Source organism: Mesoplodon mirus, assembly GCF_964341445.2.
Source record: "Mesoplodon mirus genome assembly, chromosome: 5".
Lineage (NCBI taxonomy): Eukaryota > Metazoa > Chordata > Mammalia > Artiodactyla > Ziphiidae > Mesoplodon > Mesoplodon mirus.
Window position 1 is genome coordinate 116,561,349 of NC_138980.1, and position 21,127 is coordinate 116,582,475.

The 21,127-nt window shown below is 33.7% G+C and overlaps 1 pseudogene across 1 annotated transcript; it reads left to right on the top strand.

Annotated features, from left to right (window-relative positions):
* The first annotated feature begins 4,999 nt into the window (after positions 1-4,999).
* On the top strand, positions 5,000-20,522 carry LOC309805395 (chromobox protein homolog 1-like; annotated as a pseudogene). Its single transcript has 2 exons — positions 5,000-5,047; positions 19,842-20,522. The product of its transcript is annotated as a chromobox protein homolog 1-like (transcript).
* The last annotated feature ends 605 nt before the right edge of the window (positions 20,523-21,127 follow it).

A 21,127-nucleotide genomic window follows, 5' to 3' on the forward strand; every position in this document is an offset into this window, starting at 1 on the left:
TAGACTCACTTCATCTCTCCTCTCAATGTGAGAAGTCAATAGTTGTATCTAAACAGTGGGGTAAACATTATTTCCCAAGAAATGTATTCCATTTTGAAGAAGCCAGGAAATTTTGAGTGGGTTGACCTCTTCCCCAGTTCTAGGTGGCATTGATACCAATGCCCTTGCCAGTATGATTGGGTCAGTGGTGAGCACATCACTGTATTGGCTGATTAGCCAATCCTATAGCTGATATCTTATGGGCACAGTGATTGATTTTGAGTTTTGAGGTGAGTTTCTAAACTACACTGATAAATCAGAATGATGTTCAAGAATTTTGTATGATGGCTGACAATAATAAAAAATGAACAAGTTTGCTTTGGACAGTGTGATGTAAAGTAAGAAAGTGATAGGATAAGGCCATCAAAAAATTAAAACTAGAGCATAACCAAAAAAACACAGTTTATCTAAAAAACTGTGAAAAACAATAAAACTTTAAAAAATTGTGTCAAATATATGGCAAAGTAAGGATTGTTTTTCTGTTTTTTCAAATAATTGGATTTGAGATGTAGAATTGTACTATTAGAGTCAGAATAGAAAGAGAGACTTCTGATTTATCCTATCAATGGATTAATTTTTATACCAAACATATATTACTTAATAATAATTTTAAATAAAATTTTAAGTTTTATTTAAATTAAAATAAAATTTTAGTGCAATGTTTTTCTTAAAAGGTGACAATCTTCCTTGAATCTCCATCTTTATGCCTCAATTTCATGAGGAGTTTTCAGAAATAAATTTTAGAGGCCACACTCTATTGTAAGCCCACCAGTTTTTAAAGAGCACATACTAACTGTGTAATGCTGGACCTCTTGTTTAATCTTGCTATCCCTCAATTTATTCACATGAAAATGTATGAAAATAGTACATGCTATGGTCTGACTTTTTGTGTCCCTCCTGTGAATTTCAATTCACATGTTGAAATCCTAACCCCAAAGGTGATAAGGTGATGATGGTATTAGTAGGTGGAGTCTTTGGGAGGTTTGTAAGTTATGAGGGTGGAGCCCTCATAAATGAGATTTGTCCCCGTATTATAGCAGACTTAATGGTCTAAGACACATTTCAGTATGGCTGTGTAATGATTAAATTAGTAATGTTATATATATATATATATATACATATATATATGTATGTATATATATATGTATATATATGTATATATATATGTGTGTGTGTGTGTGTGTATGATATATATATGATATGATATATATATATATATATGATATCATATATATGTCACCCTTAAAACAGCCTTGACCTGTAGGTATCATTCAGTAAAAGCATTGGCATTGCCCATTCTTGCAGAAAGAATACATGGCATTTAAATTTGTGCTAATAATGTAGAAGTACATACAAATGTAATAGTATGGAAAAGTGGGATCTCAAAATGCTAGCTACTGGATGGATGAATTTCTTCAATTTCTTACCTCAGATTTTGGGAGAGAGTAATTACTTTAGAAACACCTTTTTTTTCTGTCTAAATGCTGCTAAATTTATTACCCACTGTTTGGAAAAAAATGTTTTAGTTCAGATACCATAGGAGATCTGTAAGATGTTCTCAGCTTTCAAGCCTGGCTCACTAAGATTGGAATGTAGCAGCAGTTGGGACTCACAGTTCAATGTGTTTCAAAATGGCTTGACATCTAAGTGCACAATTTTTGCTTTAGAAAACCTATATTGGCATAGTAAGCTAAAAAATAAAAGTCTCCTCAGAGCAAGCATACTTGCTTAATAAAAATCTTAATAGATACTGTCTACATTTATACCTATGTTTTGATGAAATTAAATAATGTGTATAATATATAATATCTACATCTGTTTATATGTATATGAAAGAGAAAAAGGAAGAGAGGAAAACACCTAAGGGAAATAATTAAAGTTTAAACAAATCAAATAGTTTTATGAAGTCATAATTTATGCTACACAAAACTTTGAACTAAACTTTATTATAATGTTAAGCTAATATTACTATATTTAAATAACCATTTTAACAATAATGCTAGAGTTGGTTTATTAAAAATTGAATTATCTGAACATTTTAGTTATAGTAGTCAGAGTTTTCCATCTTATAGCACTTTCTAGATGATATCTATGTTTAATATTTGTAAAATACAGGTATATAAATGTATACATAAAAAACAGCAAGTAGTTTACAATGGGGTTCAGGAGTCATTATCCTAAGGTCTAAATCTAAATCCTGGTACACAGCTTACTAGCTGTATCACACTTTGGGCATGTTGCTGACCTCTGTAGCCTTTATTCAGATAATTAATTTAAATATATAAGTAACATACTTAAGAGTACCTTATACAGTATAACAATTTGGGTATCTTTCTAAACTCATTAAGTAGGAAAAGGGATTAATTCACGTAAGCAACTGCAGGTAACACCTGAGAATTTGACCTATACATAATATATTCAAATTGACACAAAATATTGGTGAAGATCTCTGAGACCAGCATTAGGTAAAGCCCTGATGAATCAACTACAGCTGTCTTATGAGGAATTCAGAAAGTGTCCTGGGATTAACCTTTCATTAAGATTTATTTCTGAAGAATATAAAGTTCCAGTTTCTTCCATGTAACCAGCGACTCTTTGTTTACTAGATTCTGATTCTATAATTCATTATAATTTCTGCTCTTTTCTGTTACTTTCCTTCACTTTAATATACAAAATCAACACAAATCAAATCAGTGGACGTAAAAATCTAATTTTACTTATATAATATTTGACTGCTGCCATTAGTAATTTCCACTGGATCTGTTATTATAAAGTTTATAACATTAAGATAATTATTCTAACTGCGTGAGCAACTTTGTTAACTGGCGTCTCTTCTTGGTGCAATTATATGGAAAAGCTCTTTCAGATAATCAAAACAATTAAAATGGTTGATGTAAGTCTTGCAGAATAGAAATTAGTCTTCAGAATTTTAAACAAGGATTACTTTATGTTTCAGGATAATTTTTAAAAGGAGTCTTTTATATAACTATGCACAGAGACCAAAAAAGAAACAGAAAAAAAGGCTGTTTTTCTCTGTCTCATCATCAAAGATATAAAGTATCCTAGTTTTCATACACAGAGATGAAACTAGTGACCCATAATAAGTAAAGTATAAGATTTGAATAATTTTTTTTCTGAAGTAGTCATTTTACAGATGTAATCTCTCACTTTAGTTGCTATTTCAGTTAATGATACACAGCAGCGGTGACTTACTGAGGTGAGAAGTCAATCTGTGGGCACTTAAATGGAACTGAGCTAACTATAAGATCTGTAGCTATAACCTCATTAATATCCTGCCCTAATCAATTAAATTAACTAAATTCAGGAAACACCTAATTATCAGCATCATGTTAACAAAAACAATATTTACTGAATGTTTCCAATGTTCTCTGACATAGTACACATGTACCAAAAAAAAGTCAGTTTAAGCATTTGTCAATCACTCCTACAATTACTTTGTCGTAAGATGGCCTCTAACTCCTTTATCTTAATATTTTCTTATTTTAGTGTTATTTGGACATGTGTAATGGGAAATTGAGTTCTATTTACCTTATAAAAAAGATTTTGTTCTCAATAAATCCATGTACTTTACCACAGATATTCTGTCTTTTCTAACTCTAATCTTTTGGCCAATCCACTGCTATTTTGGTTTTAATAAACACCCATTCAAGTTTCAGCGTAAATGAAAAAAGATGGTAAAAATAGAGGGAACTTTTTTTATTTTAAGCTCAGCAAGATCTCATAGAACCCAAGATCCTAAAGAGTGGTAGAGCTTGCTGTTCTGGAAGAGCAAAGTCGGAGACACAAGGTGATCTTCTCTTCTCTCTGACTCAGGAGTCCATCTTTACTACTCTTTTCTAGCATTTCTACTACCTTCTGTGACTGTTCGTCATCTCTATTTCTTTAGCTTATCTCAAACCAGAGTGTTTTTAAATCAGAGTTTGAAGTCTTCATTCTGTTCAAATTTAAAAGTTTTAGCTGAGCTCATAGGTGCCTTGGGGCTTTGCCTTCCCTATGGTCAGGGAAAAGTTCCCCCAGCCCAAAGCTATGGACTGAATTGCAGAAAACTGAGAGTGGTACTAGCCAAATTTCAGAAGTAGTCTTTTTGACCATGTTAAAAATTTTGACCTTCATCCCAAAATCAGAGGATGGATTTATTTTTCATGCAAAATCATCTTTGTGCTTTGAAAAGGTACTTCTAACTGCAGGGTTGAGAGTGGATTGAGGACAATACATTGAGACCAATAAAGAAGCTATTGCCAAACCTCAGGCAAGGGTTAGTGATCAAATGAGCCAGAGTAGCAAAAGCAGAAAGAGAGAAAAATGGGAAAATCTGAAAGAGATTTAGAGTCAAGGTCATCCAGGACAAATGGTGGATTGGAATTTGGGGCAGGGGCACAGGAGAGGGCAGTGAAGGAGAGGGATATGTCTTAGGTGTCTGGTTTAGGAGAATAGATGGTACTGTTCTCAGACAGAGATGCTAGAAGAAACCATTCTGAGACACCAAGATACCTGAAGAAGAGTTATGCACTGTAGCTTAAACTTTATTTAAAACTCCTAGAAGAGTATCACCTAGCATAGCTCTAGATCCTGGGAAATTACATTATGACTCAAAATTCACTAAGAAGCTTTGAGTTAAATAAGTACTTTAATCACCATATATGTATGAGGAATTAGACTTCGAAAATATGAAGGTTGCTATAAGGGGATGTGGAGGGCTGAATAATGGCCCCCCAAAGATAGCTATATCCTAATGCCTGAAACCTGTGACCCTTACTTTTACTGACAAATAGACACTTTGCAGATGTGATAAATTAAGTATCTTCAGATGGGGAGATTATCCTGGATTAGCCTAGTAGACCTTAAAGACAACCACATGTCTCTTTATAAGAGGGAGGCAGAGAAAGATTTGACAGATGGAAGAGAAGGCAATGTGACAACAGAGGCTGAAATTTGAGAGATGGGACCACAAGCCAAGGAATGTGGTAGCCACCAGAAGCTAGTTGAGGTAAGGGAGGGATTCTCCCCTAAAACTTCCAGTAGTACAGCCCTACTGACACCTTGATTTTGGCCCAGTGATACTAACTTTTGACTTCAGAATGGTGACATAACAAATTCCCCTTGTTTTAAGCCACCATTTGTGGTAATTTGTTATAGCAGCCATAGGAAACTGATAAAAGGGGCTTTCTGGAAATTGCTTTTATACTTAAAATATATACTTTTGACATAAATATCTTCTGATAGAGCATTTACAATGTTTTATTCAAGCTAGGATATTCTGCATCACTGAAGGATATCTGCAGTTATTGTGTACTATATACCCCGCCCCCAAAAAAAGGAAAATTGGTGTCTGCTCTTCAGATAGAATTTAGTCTCAGAAAATTGCAGCTATGTATTTGAAGAACTTACAGGTCTAACTGCAATATTAGTATGATGTTGAAATTCAGATAGTGTATTTCTAGGTAAGATGAATTGAATGAATATTTTTAATGTTTTTCTAATGAATGCAAGTGTTATTGAAATTTACTTGCATAATATAACACATACTCAGTTTTGGAAACCACTTGAATAATTAACTGCACTCATCTGTTAGCATTACCAGCATAGACCCAGCTCCAGAACACCAAACACAGAAGCATTGCTCTTAGAACTATAATTCTAAGCTTCTACTTTACTGTTTTGGATTTAAGTAGAGCAGTGTTAGAAACATGTTTTCATTTTTGGACTCATCTCCTAGAGAGAGTCAAATAAATTATGAATATAAAGTAGCATAAAATGGTGGCTAGAATCCTCTAGGTAACTTAGCTTGTAGGTAACAAATGAATCAATAAGACTGTAATAAATTTTCAGGTATATATAAACAATAGACAAAAATGAAAAATATATTCATATGCAGATGAGTGAAGATAAGCAAATAGCTATTCTTGCTAAACTAATCTGTATGTTTATAGAGACATTTTTAAGGGAATTATGTCAGCATGAATTCTGTATAAGAAGCAACTAATCATAGAGAACAATTTCAGAAGACATATTGTTCCATAGGGTAGGTCCCAAGAGATGTTAATAACCTGATAAATGTTTTTAAACTAGTGGAAGCATTGATGCAAATCAAATCAAATGTAAATTTTGAGCAGGGATTTCTTACCTTGTATAGTCAATCATTTTTTCCTAGGTTAATAATTAAGTGGAGATCATATTTCTTTCTTAATATTACATTAGCGATTGTATTTCACTCTTATTGTACCCCAAATGTATTAGAAATGGCTCTGTAGGTATGCACAAAGTGAAACATTTAATGCTGTTTAACAATCACAGACATATATAAAACTAATATTTCATGAAATTGCTTCCCATAATTCTGAGATGGAGTAATGCTCTGTATTATCAGATACCCACGTGTTTAAAGCTTTGGCTACTTGGTTCCAAAGTGACAATCTCTTCATTCAAAATATATGTCTTTTCAGGAGGAAATTTGAGATAAATGAATTGAGGATTGTGTATACATAATATACATATTGGAACTTAGGGTATTTCCTAATTCTTTCTTCATCTTTTCTTAGTTGTGTTTTACTAGATTTTTGTTACTTTACAATTTGTTCATTATTTTTTCAATTAATTTCAGTAAATAATCCTCAAATCACGCATCTAAAATGGGTGCAGAAAAAGAGAAAGAACTGTTGAAGAAATGAAAATTATAGGTAAGTAAATTTCAACAATTTGAGAATCTCAAAGAAGCGTGTTTGGGAATTATGTGTACTATTCTCACAGCCTTTCTGTGATTCTGAAATTACGTCAAAATAAAAATTTAAAGGTAAAAAGTCCCTTTGTTTAAAGAGATTAGCAACCTCTCCCAACCTTCCCGCATATTGTCACTTCTGCCACCACCACTATCAAAGCTTCAGCACATGCTTAACCACTCTGACTTTTTGTTTTCTCCCTTTTGGAGAAAACCTATGAACTTTCCTTACTGCCCTGACAGCTCAGCTATACAATATCAGCATGTTTTTAATATTTTATGGAGAATGTCTTACGGTGTTGTAGCTAGAGTGTTTTCAGCTTATCTGATTTCCTGTAGTACCAAAAGTGGAGGGTATCTTATGTTTTTTAATGGATGTATTATCCTCTCAAAGTAACTTCCAAGATACATATTTTATTCACTTGAGTGATTTGGTCTTTCCTTCACTGAGTATATTATTTGTTGGTAAGTTCTTCTGTTTCAAATGTTTGGTTCCCATATATCATGCTGTTTTATTTGTTTTTCATTTTAAATCATTGGTGATTCTAAGTTTTCTCTTCATATTTTCAATTAGGGGATACTTTGAATAGCACTGGCAATGACAGAGTTATCTGGGTCACAGACATTAAACAGTGTTTTTCTCTGTTATATCTCCAGTAAATCAATGCCTAGTACATAGGAGGTACTATGTAAAGAATAAATAAATGAGAGAGTAAATAAAATGAATACATAGGGCTTCCCTGGTGGCACAGTGGTTGAGAGTCCGCCTGCCGATGCAGGGGACATGGGTTCGTGCCCTGGTCCGGGAAGATCCCACATGCTGCGGAGCGGCTGGGCCCATGAGCCATGGCCACTGAGCCTGTGCATCCAGAGCCTCTGCTCTGCAACGGGAGAGGCCACAACAGTGAGAGGCCCGCGTACCGCAAAAAAAAAAAAAAAAAAAAAAAAAAAAAAGTTAAAAAAAATGAATACATAAAATTAATAGAATGAATAAATAAAATATGAATGTAGACTCTAGAATTATCAACAGTAATCCTTATGCAAAAACAAAATGCAATAATTAAAACTTTTCTATCTAGTATATAAAACTGAGAATGTAAGATTCTTGAGACAGAATTCACAATGAAGAGTCAGTCCTGGTAAATTTGGAATATCAAATAATGAAGAAAATCATTGGACAAGAGATTTTACAATTAAAGGATTAGATATAAAAACAATAAGATAGAGCAGTTCATGAAGACAAATAGGATAAATTATAGCTCAGAATTGTCTTTCTTGAGAACTTTTGGTTGTCACCTTTATGGAAACCTAGTTGATTTGAAATGATATTTGCATGACACTTAGTTCAATGTATGAGTAAAGCATGGGGTCAAAATTTTTTACCATTATATTTATTACTTACCTGAATAATTGTTCTGTCCATGGTACCTCTACAATGAATTTCTCAGTTACTCAGTTTGAGTTTGTTTCTTTTCCTTGCAATCAGTGAAGTTCATCAAGATAGAACTCTTCTTTGCTCAGAGAAAGGAGACTCCTTTCATCAATCAGTAATGCCTTTGGAAGTTAAGTTCACAGGGCTTTGTGCATATACTAGCCCTCCCCAATTTGGCAGATACCAAGATTTGAGGTGACAAAGGACAGAAAGCCAAAATATTACCTTTTCTTGAAAATCCCCTCATTAAAAAAGAAAAATTATATATGTTCATTTATTTCCTCATGAAATTTGTATCCAAATACTTCTTGTTACATTTTATTATCTTTCATTTACTTTTTTGGCCCCACCGCTGCATTTTCAGCAACTCAAAGACCATAGGACCGTCCAGTTAAATTTGAATCTATAGTATGCAGCACAGTCCTTGGTATATTGTAAGACATCAAACATAAATTGATAATGAATGAAATTATTTGGTGATGCAGAATTAAAATGAGCCACATTTGTTCAATAAAAATTAAGTGTCTCCTCTTTGTAATGAATATTGTCAGGTGCTAGAGATGGTGTTCTGATCAACACAATCTTATAGGCAACATTTTAGTAAAGGAGACAGATATTATATATCTAAGTGTACCACTTATTATTTAACTACAATTATAAGAAAGTTCTATGAACAAGAATTAAAAGTGCCATGAGAAAATAAACAAAATAATATGTAGTTGTGCAGGTCACTGCATCTTTGAAGAAGCAATCTCTCAGATCTGACATATGGTAGGAATTACCTAAAAATGTATGGAGAAGAACCTTTGAACCTATGGAACAGCATTTGCTAAAGCCCTAGGACAGTAAGCATTTCAGCATGTCCTGGAAATGAAGGATGATTTGTATTGTGGAGAGCAGGTAAGAAAACGGCACGGAAGGAAATGAGAGTCAGTTAGATTAGCTTTTGTGGAGGTGACTTAAAGAAATGGTACGATTGTAAAAAGATTTAGGAGATAAAAATCAAATGGCTGCAGTAAATAAATTGGAAGCAGACAAAGGTAGATGTAAGGTGATCAGTTCAGAAGTCAATGCAATGGTCCAGGCAAGAAAAATGATAATTTGATCTCAAGTTATGCCAAATAGGTGGAAAGAAGTAGATGGATTTAAGAAATATTTAGAGGTAAAATGACCTTTAGAGAAAATTGGTTTTTAGGGTCATAAAACAAACAGAGGGGAAAGGAAAGGAACTAGGTCTGTCCAAAGGAAAAACAGATTTCAAAAATACACTAGATATAGTTCATTTTACATGGTCAACCTAACAATAATTTCCAGTGGATTTAAAAGATAAATAATTGCCACTCTTTATCCATCTTTATATGACTGACTTCCACATCTTTATTGGGAAAAAAAAGAATGCGGAAGCCACCAATTCAATTGAGATTCCTTATGAATGTTAAGTACCATTGTGCTGTTTTTTCAAGCTCTTTTAAGGTAGATAAAATATTAATGTGACAGTTATCATGTATGTTCCTGGTTCATCAGATGAAAATCAACCCTGTTTCCTTGTCCTGGGTATACAGAAAGACTACAGTTTGCAGCCTTTGTTCTTCTTGGTCAGGGCCATGTCATTCAGGACTGGCTGGTGGAACATGGGTAAAATTATGCACCTCTCATAAAACATCCTAAGCCAGCTACTACACACTGTTTTCATTTACCTGTTGGCCAGTTGATGCAGAAGTTACCTGGGACTTACGTAAGGATGAGAGACCCACAAAATTAAGTAACCTGGGTCCCTGTTTAACTACAGAATAGGGTTTTTCAGTAGAGCCTCCAAACTCACATGGCACTGTGATAAATAACTCACATTAACTTGAGCCACCGAAACTTTGGGAGTGTTTAATATAGACACTGACGAACATAATATACAATGCTACCTTTTTTTATTTATTTAACAACAACAACAAATATATATGCCAAGGAATTCTCCTAAGCACTTTGTGAATATTAAATCATTAACCTTATGCAATAAGTAATATTTCCATTATACAATAGAGGAAACAAAGCACAAGTTCACACAGCTAGTAAGTAGCAGAGCCAATAATCACGTTCGTCACTCTGACTACAGAGTTTCTGCTGTTAGTTTCACACTGTACTACCTGAATTTAAATGAGCATTCTTTTAAAAAAAATACTCATTTATGGGAGCTACACTTTGTGTTTTTCCATACCCTTGAGTATTTTAGGAGTTTCATATCAATGCTAATTTATTGAGAGACCAGAAAGTCCATTTGGCCTAAGTCTCATATTCAAGAAGAACCTCAAATGTAATGTGGTTACATTTAAGTCATTGTATTTTGTATGTTTATGTTTAACTACATGTTAGTTAAATATAAAATATTAAAATTTTTGTAACTTTGTTTTCACACTTCATTTTCTTTCAAATTACCAGGGAACATTAATAATTGGAAGTGGTCCAGGCAGGCTCTTAGTCTCTAAGGGCCCTGTTTGGCACACTCACTGATAAGTCTAAAAAAAATTAATTTTATATTCTCTGGAGTTCTAAGTGAACTCAACACAAGATCTCATTGAGTATGGAAAAGGTCGCAGAACCTTAAGAGTTATGCGAACATTCCATGGCACCACCAGGTAAGCCTCCGATGAAGCTGCAGTAGGCAAAGATAAATAGCACAAAGGGGCTGAAAAAAGGTAATCACTTGTCTTGAAAAAAACTTCAAAAACTTTTAATTTTCATCTAATTCTGGGGGAAAATACATGGTTCAGTCTTTTCTATATTCCATAAGAAATTGTTATGCCACATCTAATTAGAAGTTATGTTACTGGCAAGGGAATTATTTGACTAAGGCACCTGTGCCACCTCTGACTCACTTTGAAAAGAGTCATGGGATCTGTCACACTTACTTGGCTCTACTGAAAAAAAAAGGAAAGCTCTGTAGCTAATGAAATGTCAAAAATGTAACATCTCTAAGGGTTTGGCTCATCCCTTCAGAGTGCACCAGAGAGTCAGTACCAGGCTTAAACTTAAGTCCCTACACAAGCTGAGAGCTTTGAGTTGTGAAGAATATTTGAGTTTCTTTCTCTATTTTTCTGTAAGTCATTGTTTCCTGCTTTCCTAAACTAAAATTATTTCTCCCTTTAAGGAATAATTGCATTCATGGGACTTAAGATTTGAGTGGCATGATTCATATATATTGTGCTGTCATTTTACCTATTTACATATGTAATATGCATATGTGACTTTTGTCAGATAGCTAATATGGTCCTTAGTGGCACTAGTGAAATTGTATGTGCTTGTGTTTATTTTTGCCTGTCATAATTTATTAACTTTAATTATCCAAATCCCTCTTCCATACACAGAACTAATTCAATTTAAACTCTGTTTATGGTTCTATTGGTCTTCTAAAGAGATCTAATCAGGGAGAATAATCAATTGGGTAAGCATCTTTTGAAAAGATGTCTTGAGTTGTTGTAGGGGAAGAAAAAATATTTCTTCTACCCATCTTAGGTCTCAGCTGGGGGTCTATAACAAAAGACAGGTAAACAAAAGAAAAGCATGCAATTTTATTTCTTATAAGTTTTATGTGGCCTGGGAGTCTCCCAAAGGATTGGCAAAACCTAAGTGCTATATATGAAGCTGAACAAAGAGAAGCAATTGTGGAAAAGTAAAATATATGTAGAGACGAAAGGAAGACAAAAGTCATTTTAATAATGTCTGTACAGAATTCTCTCAGCCTGGACTCCCTGTCTCTGGTAATAAGAATGTTTCTTTCCTCTGGGAAAGGGAGGACATATTTCACATGGGAGTTTTATCTCCTGCTTTCAAGAAGAAAAAGGGGGGTCAGAGTGCTTTTCTTGCACCTGCTGCTTTTCAAGTGCCTTTAAATCAAAATAATCTTTATGCCAGAGTGACATATTTTAGGGTGACATATTCTGCCACCCTTCAGTGGAATAATAAAAGAGATCAAGGAATTGAAGTTGGATGGTCAAGATTTTAGTTCCAGATCATTTTTAATAATATTTGAATGAAATTTTTGAGACTCAATTTCCCCATCTGTTAAACCAAGATAAGAATTACTAGTGAAAGTATTATAATAATGTAAATAAAGTAATAACTTTTGTGGAAACACTAAAGTTTAATGCAAATGTTAGACTTTTAATTTTTATTTTTAAAATAAATAATGAAAAGGATAATATAGACAATCATGGTAAAATGAAAGTCATTATTATTATGAAACATGTCCCATTTTGGCATTTTTGTAACAAAGTATATTAATGTTTTTAAATGCTCTCACTAAGTAACTATTGAAGGTATATAACAATACAGTAAAGATTTTTAGTGTCTTTTCTAAAATTTCACTCATTAGTCTTTACTAATCTAAGGAAAACATTATAAGTATAAATGAAGATTGAAGAAAATATGCATGATACTTTAATTTTAAACATTAGAAATCTTAAATAAGAAAGGGAAACTATTTTGTTGAACATTATTTTTTTATATGTATCATCAACTTAGAAATGTAAATTCATTATTGAACAAGACAACTTTATATTGGGTGTTAATATTTGGCTCAAAAAACATCTATTAAATAATGAATTTATTTGTTGTTATATATTTCTTTATGACAGAAAAAAAATTACTGAACTTCTTTGGTATTCATTATATTTGTATTTTTTCCAAACAGTTTTAGCTCAGTATTCCACACTAATTATCTATTGTAATTCGGATGGAGCATACCTCAAACTAGCATAAAACTCAATGTGGAAAATGCGACCAAAGTATTTTTCTTTTGAAAAAAAATAATTTTTCAAAAGATAAACACTCTGCTATCTATATATGGGCAAGTTTTTTTTTAAGGGAAAATATAACCTCAAGTAAAGTTAACAGAAGAAAAGAGACTGTAATAGTATAATTTAAGTTATTAAGATAGTTAAAAATTTTGAGATTACCCAAACTGCCAAATAAGGGCATAAGGGCCTACTACTTTTATATTTTCCTATCCCACTGAGTAATCCAACATGTGTTTTAACATTTCTATGTCTATGATTTTTTGACACATTTGAAATGTTATTTATGGTATAGTTTAAAAATTGACATGCATTGTTTATGTTTATTTTGGCTTTCACACTTTTGAATGAGATTTACTGTATTCTTTCCAAAAGAATGCTTTTCAATTTCCTAATAAAAAAAAATAATTATTACAAACTTTATTTTCCAAAAGTTATAACTCATATAATACTACTGAAATACATAATATTTTCATGTAGACAAAATTGATCCTGAAAGTAAATGCTGCCTTCAGAGTTTCTAAAAAATAGGCATAGAATATTAGTCTGAAAAGATTAACTTTTTAGTGATCAAATATATTTATTTGCTTTTTCTTCTATAAGTACCTTTGGAATTTAGACTCATACATTCAAGTATTAAGTTGTTTTTTTTTTCCATAGACCCATGGATCATAGTTAACTTTTGAGTGAGTTACATGTAACAGTGACTGTGGAGTCAAGTAATAATTGGGGAAATTTCTCCAGCAGTTCATAAAATTATATCTGTGTCTTACTTGCAAGCACCGAGGGGTGGCAGGTTAAACAGGTTAAGATCTTTCTAGAGTGGCATCAAAAGTTGTTTAAATTGCAATTACAGTTTATAGTGCAGCTGTTAAAATCCACCAAACCAAACTTCCAAAATGACATTTTCCATTTCTATAAGGAATTTTGCCAAATGTTTAATTTATAGGCATCTCACCTGGGCCCTTTTCCAAACATACACCTTTGAATGAATTATCTCATCTTTAGCTTTTACACACAAAACTGAATGTCTGTAGGTGACCTGTAATGTCAGTGAAGTTAAATCTGCTTCATATCGGTGGTGCTTTCAGACATGTAACTTGCATTTATTTTTTTTTTATTTTTATTTTTATTTTTTATTTTTATTAGTTTCTGCTTTATAACAAAGTGAATCAGTCATACATATACATCTGTTCCCAATGTAACTTGCATTTAAATAAGATAAAATAGTTAACTAACTCTCCTGAAAAGAGATTTCTTAAAGGATTTCTTTTTTAATGTCTGTTAGAGCTATCTTATAAATATTATGAATTCAGTTTCTTAAATCTACGTGTAATATTGGAGGAAAACATGGAAATGGCAAAATCACTGCACTTATCTGACCCTTGTAAATGTCAAGTGACAAATGAAGAAAATACATTAGGGTGTACTTAATAATTTTTGTTTAGCCATATGTATATTAATTATATTTTCAACCTCCAAGAACATTATGTACTTAATTTTTTCATTGAATCAAATAGTTACAATATTAGCCAAACAGGAGAATACTATTTGAAAATCGATTTTGCTATATATGGCCTGTCTTGCTATCCGAATGGAATAGCTCTAAATTACAGCAAGCAAATCAGACAAGGGTAAAAAGTGTAGGTAATCGAATTAGTCACTTTTCTTCTGTAGGTCAGGAAAAGTTGATAAATACCTGGAAGAATTCCAACCCTTCTCCTAAGTAAAATGGCCTTCTCTGTATCATCCTAAATGTTCAAACAGAGCTCTGTTCTCTCACTAGCTGCACTGCCAGAATATTTGAATGATAAAACTTTAAGTATAGAATCTAAAAATAAATAGAACTATCCCAGACTGTAAATCCAAGCTTTTGTAGAACATAACATATAAATGAGAACATTGAGCATTGTGTAGTTTGTAGTCATTAAAAATGAAGACTCAGAGGATCTCAAGTTAAATATAGACCCCACCACATAGAAACTATGAGACCTTGGAAAAACTAATGTATTGAGGCCTGAGTTTCCTCATCTGAAAAATGAGAATGATAATTGTACCTGCCTGTTAAAGTGTTTGGTAGGATAATACCAAATATTGAAGAACATGCCCTCAGCACAGAGCCTGGCAAATTGCAAGTACTCTGTAAATGATACCCATTATTATAGGTAAATTAAAATTAATGTAATCAACGAATATTTCATTAGCTCCAAGGTCAAGTGTCTAAAGGTCTAGAAGTTGTTGTCCTTGGAAGAAAGTAAGAGAAATACATATGGGAAATAAGTAAATGCGGGGTGGAAGGAAATAGAGAATCATGGTGGAAACTAGACAAGCCAATTGTACTACCTCTAGTGAATTAATTTGCTAGTGTCTGAGATGGAACTCACCCCAGGTCTGTCTGCTCCTGACCTGACCTATACTCTTTACAGCTATGTAATACAGACTCTCATTAACAAAATTTCAGACATGTATTTGGATATACTGTTGTTGCAGAAATAAGATGTATCATTAGACTGAAAAGGAAGTCTCATATGAGCAACTGAGAAGAAGTTGGGAAAAACCATTTAGTGGGTCACTCTCTGAGGCAATGAAGCCTTAGTCGTTGAAAGCCTGTTTGAACTTTGCATAGCATGAACTTGATTTGTATCCCAGCTCTAACCATTCTTCTTGTGTAACATTGTTCTGGGACTTTCACCTCTCTAAATGTTGGTTATCTTCTTTAAAAAAATGAAAATAGTAAGGTAGCTTTTAGTACAGAATAAAATAATTTCTTTAAAACATTCAGCACAGGCCTTCCCTGGTGGCGCAGTGGTTGAGAGTCCACCTGCCGATGCAGGGGACACGGGTTCGTGCCCCAGTCTGGGAAGATCCCACATGCCGCGGAGCGGCTGGGCCTGTGAGCCATGGCCGCTGAGCCTGCGCGTCTGGAGCCTGTGCTCCGCAACGGGAGAGGCCACAACAGTGAAAGGCCCTCATACCGCAAAAAACAAACAAAACAAAACAAAAAAACATTCAGCACAGATTCTAATAAACAATGATGTAGGTATATCATTGTTATTGTTATGTTGTTTAAATAGCAAAGGTAGTCCATGACCTGAAAGATGAAACACACATTGGTAAAGATGAAGAACAAAATTAATACCATTGTGAGCATAGATATAATGTCCAGAGACAAATTAAGCTTTGGATATAAAATTAGCAACCAAAGGTCCTGAGTCCTGGGGTCAGATAGGCCAGGATTTCAGTTCTAGTCTGCCACTTAAGTACTCTGTGATCTTGTCCAAGTTAATTACTCTCTTTAAGCTTCAACTTCTACATCTATAAATGATATTAGTAATAGCAATGTGGAGTTATCTGATTCAGTATTGATTTAGATTATAATTGATAACAATCCAGTCTACATGTCCTTCACAGATGTTCAAGTTTAATTCCTTTAGTTTATAAAAACAGATTTATTCCTTATTAGATTATAAAAATGCCAAGTAGTAGTAATTGCTAACTAAAAGTATGTTTCTATGGTAAGCACTTAATATACGTTAGCTATTCTAAAAGCTATACATTGAGAAAGTTGTGCTTCTACTAATTTGATACATGAAGACTTAAAATAATTCTGTTATTGAAGTTGTTTTCATGCCAATCAAATAGCTAATAAATTTATTATTCTTTTTTTATTTTATTTTAGTCAGTGCAAAGAAAATAAAATCTTGCTTATTTGACTTTTTAAAATCTCAGACCACATTATCTTTTACAAAAGGAAATATATACAGTACAACTTCAAATACTAGTAGGATTTTAGTGCTATATATAGAGGAAAAATACCAAAATTATTATACACTGGAGCACTCTGGTAATATTCCTTCCAGCTTTAGTCAAGACATTGTTTGGTGCTAGAGTACTAAAGGTGATTTATTATAGATACCAATTTTATTTTCTGATATGGCCTTTATTGAACTTTTCTCTAGTATTTTTCTCCCTTTAGAGAAATTCACAGTCCTCTCAAGAAAGCTGTGAGGAAATTGCTATTTGTCATGTAAAATACTTACATTATTTCATTCTGTTGTCTGTGAAAAAACTCTGTATACAATCTAAGATTTAACTCTGAATTTTTACAGCAGAAGAAGCCTTAGAAATGAAATAGAAATGAAAATATAGTATTTCCAATTATAATAGAAAAAAATAAAGATCCAAGCCCAAAACACAGAGGTCTTTTATAGCCACATGCAAATGGATGGGAAAAGAGAAAGAATATATTCAGCCCCCAAACAGAAGATAAGGATAAGGAAGTATTATGGCTTTCAACTCTCATTTGCATTCCTTCTACCTCAAAGCATCATCACATATCATAAGTTCATGTTCTTCAATCATAATGATGCAGTTTCAAATATAATGGTAAAGGAAAGTGAGCCATATGAAAAAGCAGCAGGGAATTGTTGTGCAAAATCTAACTGCTTTTAGAAGAAGGATTTAATAGGAATCTCACTGTGCATGAAAACAAGTTTTGCAGATGTAGGTACATTATTTCAGTCATTTCAGCTCTTTGTAGCTTGGGCATGGATATGATCTCACATGTGAATTGAGTTTTTAGAGCTTCTTGCGTAGCCACATGTTGGGATATGATTAAACTGAGTCCAGGTACTGAATCAGGCAAAGAAAGACTCAAATGCATTTAGACAAGTTTTTACTTATTTCGTCATGTATGTGGTCTGAATATAGGCAGGAAGACTATTATACATTTACCTTTGGCATTGTATTATAAAATATTTTAAAAGGAGAAACTCAGAGGAAAAAAAGTGTTCACCGTCTTTTTCATTTTTGCTGGGATATTAAGTTAAGCTTGGCTCTCATGTCACTTTAATTCAGAACAAACTAGAATGTGTTCTAGGATATTTTTAAATCACCTTTACTGAGATACAATAAATTGCAAGTAAGTTTTTCATTAATGGATATTTGATTTGTTTCTAACTTTGAGCTGTTTTGTTTACAGCAGCTATGTTCATTCATGAACCCATCTTTGCATTAACAGAAGTTTTTATTATCTTTGGTAAATACTTAAGTGAATGGCTAAAGTTAGGTATATGTTTAAGACTTTAAGGTGCTGCTAAGTAAACTTTTTAAATTATTATACCATTTTATATTGTCATCAACAGGGTATGAGATTTCCAATTGCTCCAAATCCTCATCAACACTTTGTACTGTCAGACTCTTCACTTTCCTCCATTATCATGGGTGTGTAATGGTGTCTCATTGTGCTTTTAATCTGCATTTCTCTGATATCTAGTGATATCTAACATTTTTTCAGGTGCTTATTGGACAACTATATATATATAAGAATATATATATTCTTTTGTGAAGTATCTTAAATATTTTGCCCATTTTCAAATGTTGTTGATTGTTTTCTTACTGTTGAGCTACAAGAAGAGTTTCTATATTCTAGAAGCAAGTCCTTTGTCAGATTTAGCATTTCAGATATTTTCTACAGTTCTCTGGCTTGCCTTTTCATTTTCATAATTGTCATTCAAAGAGTAATATTGTTAATTTGAACAATGTCCAATTTCTCAAACTCTGGGGTCATTTTAAAATAGTTGAAAATCATTTTCCTTAAAGCTGTCTAAATCAGTATATAGGTATTCTGGTTTCTCATTCAAATGTGAGTTTATCCCACTCTCTTCTTCCAGCCATTTTTCCACCTTGTTAGCCATTCTTTACCTTACTGAGCCAAAAGAACACAGGCCTCTGTCAGCTGCCAACACTCAAAGGACTCATGAATTCACAAACCTCCCATGAAAGCAATAAAGGAAGAGAAAGTAAACATCATATTCCATTTCTTTAGGTTCTTTGCCCATTTGATTAGGCCCCCAAATTTTTGAGTTTGTACAAATAAGCAGAACCAAGATCAGTTTTAAGCAGAACAGGGAGAGGATGTTAAAACCATACTAAGTGTGTTGATTTGAAGCCAGTAAAATTAAGTAAATGCAAAAAAAGCAAGCAAGAATAAATAGTATAATATAATACAATAAAGAGAAAGAGTATCAAATGTCCACATTTAGGGGGAGGAAAATTTTGCATGGTTTCCCATAACATATCTCAATCTGGAAAGGTATAAATATACATGATAAATTGGATCATGAATTTCAAGGTTACAAAATATAACAAGTAACAAGCAAGTCCCAAGTGGACTAACAAATTAACCATAAAAAATAATGGAATAATTGTCATACTGGTGATAATATTCTAACTTGATGCAATTAAATGAACTACACAAAAAATATTGGCAGCTACAAATAAAAACTTTAATTTTTTGCAAAATGAAAAATAAGAAAATTAAAAGAAACAACTGTCATCAAATATTTTAACCTCAAATATGAGAAGGTTAAAATCTATAGTGACATAGGTGTATTTGCATAGGTATGACCTGACAAAACATACCATAAACATATAATGTAATTAAATATGCAGTAATAATCAAGGAAATTAAAACAAAGCAGGCTTAGAATATAGCTCTTCTTTAAAATAATATATTAAAAATTATGTAGTATACAGTGTTTATGAGATTGTGATGAAGCCAGCACATTTAAACACAGGAGGTAATGTAAATATTTGTAGCTATTTTTGAGAGTAGTCTGGCAGTATGTATGAAGGAAAATCATATTTCTATTTTTTGATATTGAAATTGATTTGAAGTAATTTACCTAAAGAACAAAAGGAACTAAAGTTTTTATAAATACACATCTATAATAATTAAACAATCTCTAATGATAAATATCTAAAAACCTAACCAAAAAAATGAAACAGTGGGGGAGGGCCTTTGGCCGGGGCCTGCGGTATGCTGCTTCAGTGAGGGGCTCAACCGCAGTCAACCGGCTTGTTGCTTTCCTGGTTGCCACTCCCCCGGGCCGGCCCGACAAAACACGCCAGTAGCACGACATCGATTCTTCTCGGGCTCGTGGGCGCTGCTCTGAAAAACATCACCCTTTATACCAGAAAGCTGGCGGGCACTATGGGGAAAAACAAAACAAGAAGTGGAGGAGGTGCTAGAAGAAGAGTATGTGGTGGAAAATGTTCTCGACCGTCGGGTGGTAAAAGGCAAAGTGGAGTACCTTCTAAAGTGGAGGGGGTTCTCAGATGAGGACAACACATGGGAGCCAGAAGAAAACCTGGATTGCCCCGACCTCATTGCTGAATTCCTGCAGTCAGAAAACAACACACGAGGCATAAATCAGAGGGAGGCAAGCACAAAGCTGATCCTGATTTAGAAGATAAGGGGGAGGAGAGCAAACCAAAGAATAAAGAAGAGTCAGAAAAGCCACTAGGCTTTGCCCAGGGTTTGGAACCGGAGCAGATTATTGGAGCTACAGACTCCAGTGGAGAACTTGTGTTCCTGATGAAATGGAAAAACTCTGATGAGGCTGACCTGGTCTCTGCCAAGGGAGCCAATGTCAAGTGCCCACAGGTTGTCATAACCTTCTATGAGGAAAGGCTGATGTGGCATTCCTACCCCTCAGAGGATGATGACAAAAAAGATGACAAGGATTAACTCCCCTGAGTACCAATCTCTGTCACATCTGACTGTGGGTTTCAAGTGGGGAAAGAAGGAGTACTACTTGTCTTGACACCATAAAGGTGACTTGAAAAGATGTCCATTGAAGAGCCAGTATAGTTTCTGTGCCCTACAGCAGCCCAAGTACTTTAAAGCTGTTCCTTGCTGTATAGTTTGCACACCCATCCTAGTGGAGGGGAAGGAGGGTCAGTGTTTCAAGGCAACCCATTCTGAACTTTGCTGAGAAAAGCAAAGGGCCTACTATGAAGGACAAAACTTGCAGAATGGGATGTGGGAGAGCAAAAAATACTGTAAATCTTCAAAGAGCATCTCCACAACCCATAGCCTTCTTCCCAATAGTGTTAACTCTGCATTTTTACAGCATAGCATGTATGTAGTGTTTGGCTATTACTGGTGTATTATTTGGAGTGGGAGGGATGGGGTGGGAAAGAAGGGAGACGGGTTAGGGTCAATTTTGTTAAAATTTGGGGCCTGATGGCAGAAATGGTGAAACAAAGGAAAGAACAACTAGTGATGACTTGGTTCTGTGTCCAGGATATTTTATCCTTTCAAAGAATGTCATTGGCAACCTAAATGAGAAC